The sequence below is a fragment of the Rhynchophorus ferrugineus genome, unplaced genomic scaffold, assembly GCF_030347505.1.
Source record: "Rhynchophorus ferrugineus isolate W39M unplaced genomic scaffold, kcgeb_rfMv2 rfM4, whole genome shotgun sequence".
Lineage (NCBI taxonomy): Eukaryota > Metazoa > Arthropoda > Insecta > Coleoptera > Curculionidae > Rhynchophorus > Rhynchophorus ferrugineus.
Genome location: NW_027472583.1, coordinates 33,139,928 through 33,152,133, shown reverse-complemented (window position 1 = coordinate 33,152,133; position 12,206 = coordinate 33,139,928). Strand labels below are relative to the sequence as shown.

The 12,206-nt window shown below is 34.2% G+C and overlaps 1 protein-coding gene across 1 annotated transcript in view; it reads left to right on the top strand.

The window, feature by feature from the left end:
- The window catches only part of LOC143195290 (uncharacterized), a 79,977-nt gene that overhangs the window by 52,697 nt on the left and 15,074 nt on the right, over positions 1-12,206 (top strand). The gene's annotated exons all lie outside the window — the stretch shown is intronic.

Here is a 12,206-nt window from a genome sequence, read left to right as displayed (position 1 = left end):
CCTATTTCCTAATGACTAGTGTAGTTGCGCCCAGAAAACTAGTCGTATCCGTTAATCCCCATGCTAGGGAGTAGAATAACTTTACATATGCTGAAAATCCAGAGTAATAGCGGTTGCTGAAAAAGCAGTCGAAGATAAATAATTCGAAATACAAATATATTCGAAAATATATACTGCCCTGCAATATTCCTGGATGTCTCACAAGTTTTTGACCGGGAATGGTATTTGCGAATCTATAAAATGGGAAATTGCTATCGCGGAATTACTGTCTAGTGCTGGAATCATATATTTTCAAAAGAATATTTAGACTCTCGCATGAAGGGGCATTCTCAAAACTTAAAACTATTTCGGCTGGCGTTCCACAAGGTACTGTCTTGGGACAATTTATATATCTGCTTTATACTGCTGATATTTCAAGAACAAAAGAAACAATACTTGGAACATTTGCTCACGGCACAGTTATAATAGCAAAAGATGTGACTCTGTCTCAGGCTATAGAAAAAGTACAAGTAGCGGTCAACAAGATATACAAATGGACTAGAGATTGGAAAGTACAGCTTAATAGCTTTAAATTTATCTATGTTAATTTTGCGTTGTGGCGAATTGACAAACATTTAATTATATCACTTGACGGGATGCCCGATTCCTCAAGCAGAATCAGCTAAATACCTCGGAATATATCTCGATGGTACCCAGAGCAGATTAGACTCAAAGTCAAGCAACTGTACTGGTTAGTCGGAAGATACTTTGAACTTGACCTAAAATCAAAGAAATTGGTTTATCAGTGAATCATAAAGCCTATTTGGACCTATGGGGTGCAAATATGGGGTTGCACTATAGCATAAAATCAATTAGTAATCCCACGCACCCAAAACAAAGCTGTACGATTAATTACCAATGCTTATCGCTACCTAACCAACGAAGAACTGCACCATGACCTCGGAATCAAATGGGTATACAAAGTAATCCAAGATTTCGCCTTAAAACATGACGTAAGGTTGCTAAATCACAGCAACGTGGAAGCAATACAGCTATTCGACAACGGAAATCAGAAGATTGAAGCGAATCAAACCACTCGAACTAGTTTAGTGTATAAGTGTACTTTTAACCTTAGTTAAGTAGATTAGTTTTATTCTAATTTGGGTAATACGTACTAATTAATATAATGTATTAATCCCGTACACGCCTTGCTTGTATATTAATGCAAGTACAACAGACTAGTAGTAATAAATTAATTTGTAAATTAAGATAGTACTAAGCATGTAGAATGTAAGATGTAATTAATAAAAAAAAATGCTGAAAATGGCTACTGATTTTATGTGTTATAGTGTTTGGTATAAGTCTATAAGGTACTAGTATTCACTTCAAGTATATCGTTGTTTCGAATCGTTCGAAAGACATTATCAAAAAAGCCAACAGACTTCAATTTCTTGTGACTGGTGATATTGTAATTCAAAAGCCAAGTTCCAAAGTATATAATGGCAGCACACATATAAGCGTAATTCGGTTTTTCCTTCGAACCCTTTCACTTGAGCTTCGTGACTCGATTCTCGAACTGCTAGATGAGCCCCGATGTGAGTTGATCATGATGTAGGATGAAATCCTGTATGTATGTGAGGAGCCACTACTGTTACAGTCTTTTTCATATTATCTACTAGGAAGTGCTTGCAGGTTGAGCAGATCGATTTGCCTGGTTGCCTGAAGGAAGTGGTGTAGGAAGGAGAAGGCTAGTAGAAGTAGGCTATGGAGAAGCTTCTGGTAATACTGAGTGAAATTTAAGTTGCACAGGATGGTACTGATGCATATGAACCACCATATCTCCTGGTTGTGACCACCTATGTGGAATCCTTCCTGCTACTCGCTCATTCTGCACCACCTACATTATATTCAATCTGTTTAAGGCTATTCGACTTCGATCTCTTTGTCTCCTCCCCATCCAACTTCCTAAATTCCCACCTTGGACCTTCAACGCTTCCTTATCAATACCTCGCTACGTGAATAAGTTGAAAAAAGATAAAGACTGTAGAGAAAAAAAGATTTTCAAGAATAAAAATCAAGAGTCCTTTTTTCACAAGACTAACTATGGGAACTGCTTTCCCAATTCCCCGAGTACAATACCATATGCATAGATTTTTCTTTTTCTTCAAGCTCCCTGATCGGTACTCAGGGCCGTATTTCCTCTAATTTGACTCTAATCCTCACAGATTCATATAGCTCGCTGTAATATTTTTTGGAATTTAAATGATCATCTTTTGGCTTCCGTATACTTGACTGCTCTATACTGTTGGATAGCCTGTTTAACGTATTGATGTTCCAGCAATGCCGGCTGATTCCTTATATACATGCCTTCTCTTCATTACGAATGCCTTCATGAGGAATTCTCTACAGTATCGTTGGGACCTAGACCTAGAAGACCTAGAACAAGCTTCATAGTGTTAAGAATTATTTTTCACCATCCTCCTCATTCCCTCAATTCGTTACTACGCGGTGAAACTGAATCGGTTGAGGCTAGGCCCTTGCTATTTCACACCTGGTCACGTGACGGCTTCTTATTCACCATCAGAATGCAAATTCTGCATCTAAAATCCCATCTCGGTTCGTCTTCTAATACGAAATATTGAAGAAATTGTTGTTCGTCCGTTTTATTCCGTTCTCTCACACCAACTTATCCCACACATCCTCTTTACACCTACTGCCGATGTATATATCTTTGATTTGTTTGTAATATATTTTGTTACAAAACTAATTTATTTGAATGTTCTCGTTGTGCATTTTTAACTGTCCTTGTTTATCGATGTGCACATACGTTGCACGTTAACTACCAGGTCTAGCAGCGAGATAACGAATTATCATTAAAAGCTAAAAAAACACTATATAGAGTTCTTTAAAGAATAGTTTCGAATCTCTATACGATAATTTTGACATTTTGCATGGAAAACCTGGTGAATATTCAGTTATATTATAGTTAGTGTGTATGAGGGGTTCGGTTTCCTTCATGTTTTGGATACATTTTGACCGTTGTAACGTATCATTGGGTTTATTATATGAGATTTAACTATGAATTTAGTAAATCCTATATAGTGGGACTGGGGGAAGGTATCAAGTATCTCTCCTTGCAATCTATTCTTCATTTTAATTATGTCTACAGCTCCTTAGCTTCTCATATAGATTTCAGATAGTGACAGGGCCGGCCATAATTTAAAATCATTTAGAATGTTTATTAGGCTGACTGTTATTGAGTTAGTATCTATCAGTTCTTCGTCCATACGGTATATCAGTTGTAGACTCATGAGCCAGATTTCCTACTCTGTCTCGCAATACATGGATGACAGTTGAGCAGGGGCTGTTCTGAAACTCTACAATATTTGGCATGCACTGGTTTTTTGGCGCTGTGCTGTTGTGATTAACTTGTGTGTGTCCAAGTTGTTTAAACATGTCGGGACGGGACAAGCTGGCACTACTAGGGCTTCGGGGTTGTTAGGTTTTCTGGCGGCCAATAATCATTCGAAAGGTATCTGTATAGAGGAATCGAAATGGAGTTAAGAAATCGACTGATGTTAATTCGTTTTACGATTCGAGGGGTATAATTTAGAAGTTCGTTCAACTTGGCGGAACGGTTAATTTTGTTTCATAAAAGAAGTATGTCAATGCGTCGGCTATCCAAAATATTTCATATGACAAATCAATACTGATATAAATACTTATTAGCTGCGATCAATGATAATTTTTGATTGGGTGAACGATTGGAAATTTATTATTGAGTAATCGATGAACCTATAGGGACTTATTAGAAGCCCTCATTAGGTGGCGTATGCAATATTTTGACAATAGTTTTGAATTTCGGAAAGTTGTGGACATACTTACCGCTGCAATTATTAGCAATGAAACAAACACATTGGCGATGGCGACCTTAAAACCTGTTCAGCTTTAAAAGGTCTAAATTATTTTTGTCCATTGTTTGATATTGATACTTTCATTATGATCCTGAACGAAAATAAGGAGCTAAAGAGTGGCATGATTTATGAATAGTGAATGGTCTAATCTATTTCGGATCTAATGTGGGTTGGGGTTTAATTTTTGGGAGTTTTTTTTGAGTTTTTTTTATTATCAGGTATTTTTTACTTATTATTCTTCAAGCTCAGGTCTAAGATTTCAGATGCAAACTTAATTAACAGGTCAATTGAGAAATTCCCGGCCTGACACATAGATGGCGCTATTAGAATTAAATCCATATGTTTTTTAGTTAGCTCTCAAAAGATGCGTGAACAAATTTGACAGCTGTAGGATCATTAATTTGTGAATGATAGCATGTTGAGTGAAGCAACTTTTCTTATTGTGAAAAAATTGATAAAATAAATTTGGCAAAAAATTGAAAAATAAATAAAATATTGCTTTTTGAAGGGAAAAAATACAGTTGAAACAAAAATCCACAAAATGATTTTGAATGACTGTAAATTGAAACTGAATGAAATAGCAGACACTCTGAAGATATCAACTCAATGTGTACATCATATCATTCACGAATATTTGGGTATGAGAAAGCTCTGTGCAAAGTGGGTGTCGCGCGAGCTTACTTTTGACCAAAAACAACGACGAGTTGTTGATTCGGAGCAGTGTTTGAAGATGATCAAGCGTAATAAACCCGAGTTTTTGCGTCGATATGTGACAATGGATGAAACATGGCTTCATCATGTCACTCTGAAGTCCAATCGACATTCATCCGAGTGAACTGCACACAATGAACTCGCTCCAAAGCGTGAGAAAACGCAACAGTCGGCTGTCAAGCTTATGGCGTCTGTATTTTGGGATGCACATGGAATAATTTTCATTGACTGCCTTGAAAAAGGAAGGATCATCAACAGCAACTATTACATAGCGTTATTGGGTTGTTTGAAGGACAAAATCGCCGAAAAACGGCCGCATTTGAAGAAAAATAATGTGACCAAGACACCAAGACCGTGTCAAAAATCCATGATTTGGGCTTCGAATTGCTTCCTCATCTACCGTATTCTCCAGATTTGGCCTCCAGCGGCTATTTCCTGTGCTCAGGTGTTAAAAGAATGCTCGCCGAGAAGAAATTTTCGTCGAATGAAGGTCTATTTTGAAACAAAGGACAAATCGTACTACAAAAATGGTATCGAAAAGTTGGAGGGTCGCTGTAATCAGTGTATCACCCTTGAAGGGAATTATGTTGAATAAAAAAAGAATTTGCTAAAAAAATGTACTATAGTAGACCGAGAACTTTTCAATTGATCTGTTAGCATTTGATGCTATGTGTACTCCCACTGACGTATTCCACTTAAGTCTAAAACTCTGCACTTTTTTCACACATAGCTTAACTATACTGATTCTAAGTATTTTTTCTCTCTTCTAAGGAGTAATTGTAATGCTTCGGCGTCCTTTATGTTCACGCAATTTGGCATGGTGTTTTTTTTGTAAACCGTTGTATTTCTTCTGGCCGTAGATCTTTATGAATGTCCCCATTTCTAATCCACATATCTCTCTAATCCTTCTCTTTCTCATATCACGGAACATTGATAGTACTCCGAAGAACTTTGTTTTGATAAGTTTGGGTCACATCGGGACATATTGGGCTTCTTCGTGTAACACTATCGTTGCATACCGTCGCATTACATTGCCTTCAAAATTCTTTATTTCTTTATACAATAACTATTTCTTGTGTTAATTCGGATTGTCGTCCAAGTAACTCCCACATAATCTCATACAAGTTTGTTTTTTAACGTGTTCTTTTCATTTGTGTTTAGCATCCTCTAACCCAATTATGTGGTAGGTAATCTGTAATCTTTTTTTTGTATTTGAATCCACATATATAAACTTGATAACATTTTATTTTAAAAGCCCCGGTTGAATAGTCCCGGGGTAACAAAGAAAACGTATTTTGATTTGTTGAAAATTGGCTTTATTTAACAACGTAATCTCCATCAAGAGCCAGACAATCATTCCAGCGCCGCTCTAACATTGAAATACCACTTTTGTAGAAGCACCCATTTTCACCCAACAGAGCTTTCTCATAGCAAATGCTCATGCAATATAAAACCAATATGTTCTTTTGATATCTCTACGATGTTAGCTAATTCACGCAACTTCTTTTTTCGATCATTCAAAACGATATTGTGGATTTTTTCGATGTTTTCATCTTACATTTGGACGTTCACTGCATGCTGCATTATCGATAACTCTACGACCACATTTGAAGTCAACAAACCAACATTTCATTGTTGTTTCTGAAGGAGCGGAGTCATTATAACACTTATCAAGCCATTGCTTCGCTTGAACGGTATTATTTTCCCTCAAGAAGCAGTGTAAAATGAAAGCACGAAATTGTTTTTGATCCATTGGTTTGAAAATAACAAAAGTAATGTCACTGAAAAGCGCTGAAAGCAGTAAAACTACCGCAATTTATGTGTTAGGCCCGGGACTTTTCAGTGGATGTTTTATTCACTATTTTTTGGTTCACTCAGTATTGCTGTTGAAGCCCTCTGTAATTTATTTTCACCTATCTCTGTAGCAAGTACTGTTCCTATACTTTTTACTCCTTCACATTTAGGAATATCACTGATATAGAGCAAGTACAATATTGGATACAAATAGGATAAGATTTGAGAATCTGTCTCATCTGTCTAGGTAGGCCAATGTGTATTCGAGGTCCTGTCATGTCATATTTTATCAAAGGTGTCCCATATGTAGAAATATAGCAGACAAAAATTTTTTTTTCAAACGTTTTTTCAATTATATCTGTAATACGATGTATTCGATCAATTAACGAGTGTTTATTTCTAAATCCAAATTGGTCTGCCGAGATAAGTTGTTTTTCTTCAGATTTGATTATTTCCAAGCTATTAAAACAATACATTGCTATTATTATTATAATATTTTGGTGTACAACTGTAATAGACAACAAATAACAGATAATAGCGATAATTGATAGTAGTTATGAATATGCTAGGATAACTTCTACCCAAGTACTAACAATAATGGACATGTAATGAGATGAAATGAAAGAGACGTGAGCGAGATCCTGCTACTAGGGTTAGTAGGCCTTACTAGGGTAAAGCCAAAATCTGAAATAAACACACGCAAATCAACACTCATATGGTTGTGCACGCTTTTTTCCTAACTCTGACTGATAAATGTGCAAGGCCCACAAGGAAAAAAGACAAAAACAAAGACGCTAGATACGCTGCCAGTAAGGCTCAGTAGCAACCACTTTTGGGGCCTTTTTATATACATAAAATTATGAATAAATCATAACTATATAACAGTTACTTTGGCCACTTTAGCGTTGTCATCGAAATATAATTGAATTGTACGTCATCGAAATTTGTGACGTCAAAATACCCCAATGTTGCCGCATAAACTCTGAGTTTTAGTGCAGTTTGGCTTTGACATACAACATTAAACAAAAATGTTATAAACCATATTTAGTTTACTTTATCATTATAGTACATCTAAAAACTACAGTTAATTATACACCCACAATAGTTTATAAGTTAGAGTTAAAGTTAGCGTCACCTCTTATCACTATTCAAGAATTTTGCATAGGTCTGACAAACGGACAACTTTGACAGGCTCATTCGTTTAGCCGTTCGACCTGATCAGACAGCATTGTATCTCTTTTTAACTAGAGTAAAGTGAGAAGGAAAATATTGTCTGGTTCTGAAACGAATTTACAAATTGCGGCAGGCAATGCATTAAACATCTTGATGACGTATGTACAAAAAAGCTTTGATTGGATTGTATAATTTATACTTTATAGTTATAATCATAAAAGTATATTATATCTAATTTATAGTAATTTAAGATGTATGGGAAAGATACAAATAGATAATAAAATAGAGGAAAGTAAAATTGATTAAATTAAAATTTTATTAAATAAAAAGATTATTGAACTGGTCAATAAAATTTAAAAAAATAGTAAAATCAACAAAATGAACTAGGTAGTGACTCTTCACAAATAAACTCTTACGAAAATTCTAACCTCCCTTGGTCAGATATCATGTTTGATAATAAGAGCTCTAGTAAAGGACATGTTGTCATTCATGGTAATTGTTTCTGTTGTTGGGTGTCCGCATAGGCAATTAATCTCACAATTCAAAAGAAGCAGCAATCCCGCCTAGTTCACTTTACGTTGTTGTTCGGATCTTTTAAACACAAATTACCCAAAATTAAAAAAGGACTAAAATGTCGAACTACGTCGATTGAATCGTAAGTACCATAAATATTCGGAGCGACTTATGATATCCTTGAATGGTACATGTCTTTGTATGTGTTTAAAAATATATCAGTGTAATATAAACAAAAAAAAACTTGCTTTTGCATATATGACAATTAGTTTATAGAAGAAAAATACATTTTCATCAAGACAGCGCAAATTCTCACGCACTAAAAAATATAGTGAAAATTAATAAATTGTAACATTCGCCTTATCGCCGGATTTACTTTATTTTGATTTCTGACTGTTTTCATATCTCATAAAATTCATTCGTGGAAAACAATTTTTATCGAATATTTCTTTCTTTTGACAACATTCAATTTAAAGCAAATAATACTCATATCTATAAGTATTATCTAATTTATTAGAATATTATTTAATTTCAAGAACGCGGTTAGATCTCGAAAATCAATTTTTATTTATACCCATTCGACGATCATTCGTATTACATGAAAAACACGAGTTCGAAAAATCAAAACACTTTTTGTAATCGGTAATTGTAAAACACTCTTTCCCACTCAAAGATGCTTGTTGAAAAATAGCGAACACGCATATTCTATAATCTATAATCAATAACATGTAGATTTAAATCGTTTAAATTGTTGTTTTATTGTTGGCGTTCGATTTTTGATTGAAGAAGATTCAATTAAGCAAATGTTCATTGGATATGGCGACATATCAGGACTGGCAGCCAAAAAAAATTGGTCGCAGGTTTATTGAATTAGTTTTTATTGTTATCTATGGTATTGTAATAAAAGCGTGAACTTACGTCATCTAAACTTATGACGTCAAAACGTCGCAATGTTGCCACATTTAACTTTGACTTTTAGTTTATTTTGGCTTTGATTTATAGCATTTTAATGAAACCAAAATGTTATAAAATATAATTTATTTTTACATTATAGTACTTTTTTTATTAATCTCCTAGAAAGTCAACAATCTGCCCGTGAGCAATAAGTATTATTATATGATTTCATTTATATAATATAACCATCCTGGCATGTAGAAGATCACTTCAGTAAGTGATCTGCTGTACAACTTATAATCTAAATCTTATTATAGATACTATTCTAACTTATTTTAAACCTATCCTAACTTATTCTAAAAACTATTCTAGCTTATTCTAGAGACTATTAAGTCTCACTCTATGTGTCTATTGATTAGTTCGTATGGTAGTTTGCGTTTCAGCCTACGCACTACACTGTCATCGCTCACATTTAATTGTTTGGCGAGTGCATTGGGATGCACTAATAGTCTTTCAGAGTACTTCGCACTAACACTCCAAATCACACTCGGTTCTATGGGGTATCGCGCTGAATCAGTTTGTTGGACACGAAATATACGATGACTCGCAAAACTTCATTCTGGAACTTCTGGAGGATATCTATGTTAGATTTACTAGTAGTACCCCACAGTTCAATACCATACGTCCAAATGGGCGTAAGTATTGACTAATACAGCAAAACTTTGTTATCTAATGATAATTTATGATTGAAACTTATAATTCATTTCTTCCTGTTTGTTTGACTTTACGTTATTGGTATTAAATGTTCCTTAATTTTATTATATGCTGTTAGAAAATGTATTATTTAAAAGTCATGACTGAAATTTTTACACTATCTTATGTTTCCTAACAGTGTATAAAATAGCTGCCTATCCTTAGATATTTTATATTATTTTTTTAACATCAGTGTTCGTCAGTGAAATGTTGCTTCAAAGGTATGTTAGTGAATCCAGACTAACATTTTTCTCTGAAATAATTGTATTTATTTTGTTTTTATATATTTCATAAATTTAATAGAACCAGCATCAAAGTATGTAGACGCTTTCTTTTCGACAAATTCAACATTGTACTGTTTTTTTTTAGATATTTTAGTAATAACATTCAGCGCAGCTGTAATAAAATAAAAATATCTCCAATGAACCCAACAGTTTAACATTTAACAGTATCAATACTTACCTCTCTAACGCATTTTACTGGCAAGAAGGGGGCCCGCATTACCACGTTCCTGTTCGAAGTTATTGATTAGAAACGTAATCTTTTTTTGACTGACTATTTATCGGCTTCGGAATTTTTAATCAGAGCAACCACAAATATTAAGCGGAAATTTAAAATCTATCAAAGCAAGCTAATGCTAAAACGTTTGCCGGTTTATAACCTCTTATTATCAGTAATGTTTTGAAGAATTTTACAGACATTTGACAATTACACACATTTTATAGGCATCAGACAATATTTGACATGATAGAAACGAGAAGGAAAATATTGCCTGGTATTAAAATGAATTTACATACTGCAATAGGCAATATAATATAACTGAATATAATTAAACTGAAGAACTGCTTTTGGAATATGGAGATGTTCACCTGAAATGTTCTAGAACATTGTTATTGTAGGATAATGCTACTTCAGTAAATAACTTCAATTGTGGATGCATTGTAATATAAAATATTTCGGAATATATATATATATATATATATATATATATATATTTTATGAATGTAAGGGGAAAAGTTCTGGTCCTAACAATGAATGACTATGATTTTCAAATAAAACAATATTTTATTTTTTTACATAATCTCGTTTTACTTCAACACGTTTGCTGCAGCGTTTTATTTTTATACCATCAGTGTTCGTCAGTGAAATATTGCTTCAAAGGTACGAGACTGAATCATTTCTGAGTTGAATAGTACTGGGCGATGAAAAATGGATTTATCTATGAACGGTTTAGCCCAAGGAGACAATGTTCTGTTGGAATGGTATCCGTAAATTGCCTAAGAGATGGGTATGTATAGAATCAAAGGGACAAAAAGGATTTACAACAGATGGTGTGTTGTGTATTAAATCACCTCGGATTTAGACAAAACCAACTTCATATTGAAGCCTCACTAACAGACTTCACTCTTCAATATGCATCAGTTCGTTGAAGTGCGTTTATACAGTGCGTGAATATATCTCATGTTTTAAAAGTGATTATTTTGATACCGAAGATAAAGAGAGCTCTGAGTAGACAACAAAATTTGCAGACAAGAATTTGAAGGTATTAATCGATTAAACCATCAATGAGGATACTATCGACTACAACACTTGAGCATTGGCCTTGATGCAATACGGGCGAAGACGCACTTGAAAATATTAAATTGGGTTACTTATTCGGGCATGAGTCGTAATCTGTCCGAGCAGCGCTTCATTTCTTAAGAAATTAAAACATGGTGGATATCCTCAAAAGATATATAGTTCTTTTAAGATGGAATACGTAAGTTTCCTGAAAAATGAGACAAAATGGCGTCTATCGATGGACTTTCACAATAACGATTTGTCAAAATACAGCTTCAGATAAAAGAAATCCTTTAATATTAATTTACAGATCTAATAAATTTTCAATAAGCGTGTTTTCTTTAGTGAAAAACCGGAAAGAAATTACCGAAACACCTAGTAAAATATATAATTTGCGAATACAATTTAATTAATTGATAGTTTAACATGAATACAATCAAATAATAATTCAGATTAACGAAAATTGTTAAAATCACGCATTTGCGCCATAATAAACAGCTCGTAGAAAATCAGTCCTATTCAGTGGAAAATCCTGTGAAAATATGCGAGACTCATCAATATCGACATCATTTTACCGACGATTTTATGACGGTGGTGTGGCGTGAAAGCGTGACATCACGAAAACTGTTTGTCGAATAAGTCCTGATTGTCTGAACTGGTTTTAAATTGGATCCGATGTAATCGAAACTCTTCATCGAGAACGGGAGGTCGACAGATCGAATCCTAACCGAACAATTGTTCATGAGATTTGATCGTGTTGGATATTAATACGTTCGTTTTAATTTCATTTTAACGAGTAAATATTGAAATAAAGTACGACAAATCGGACGAAGTTTCGGAAAATTTTACTTACATTATCGTTTTTTTAAATCCGCGACTCAATATTTGTACCGCTGGATTTGTTTGCTTTGTGAA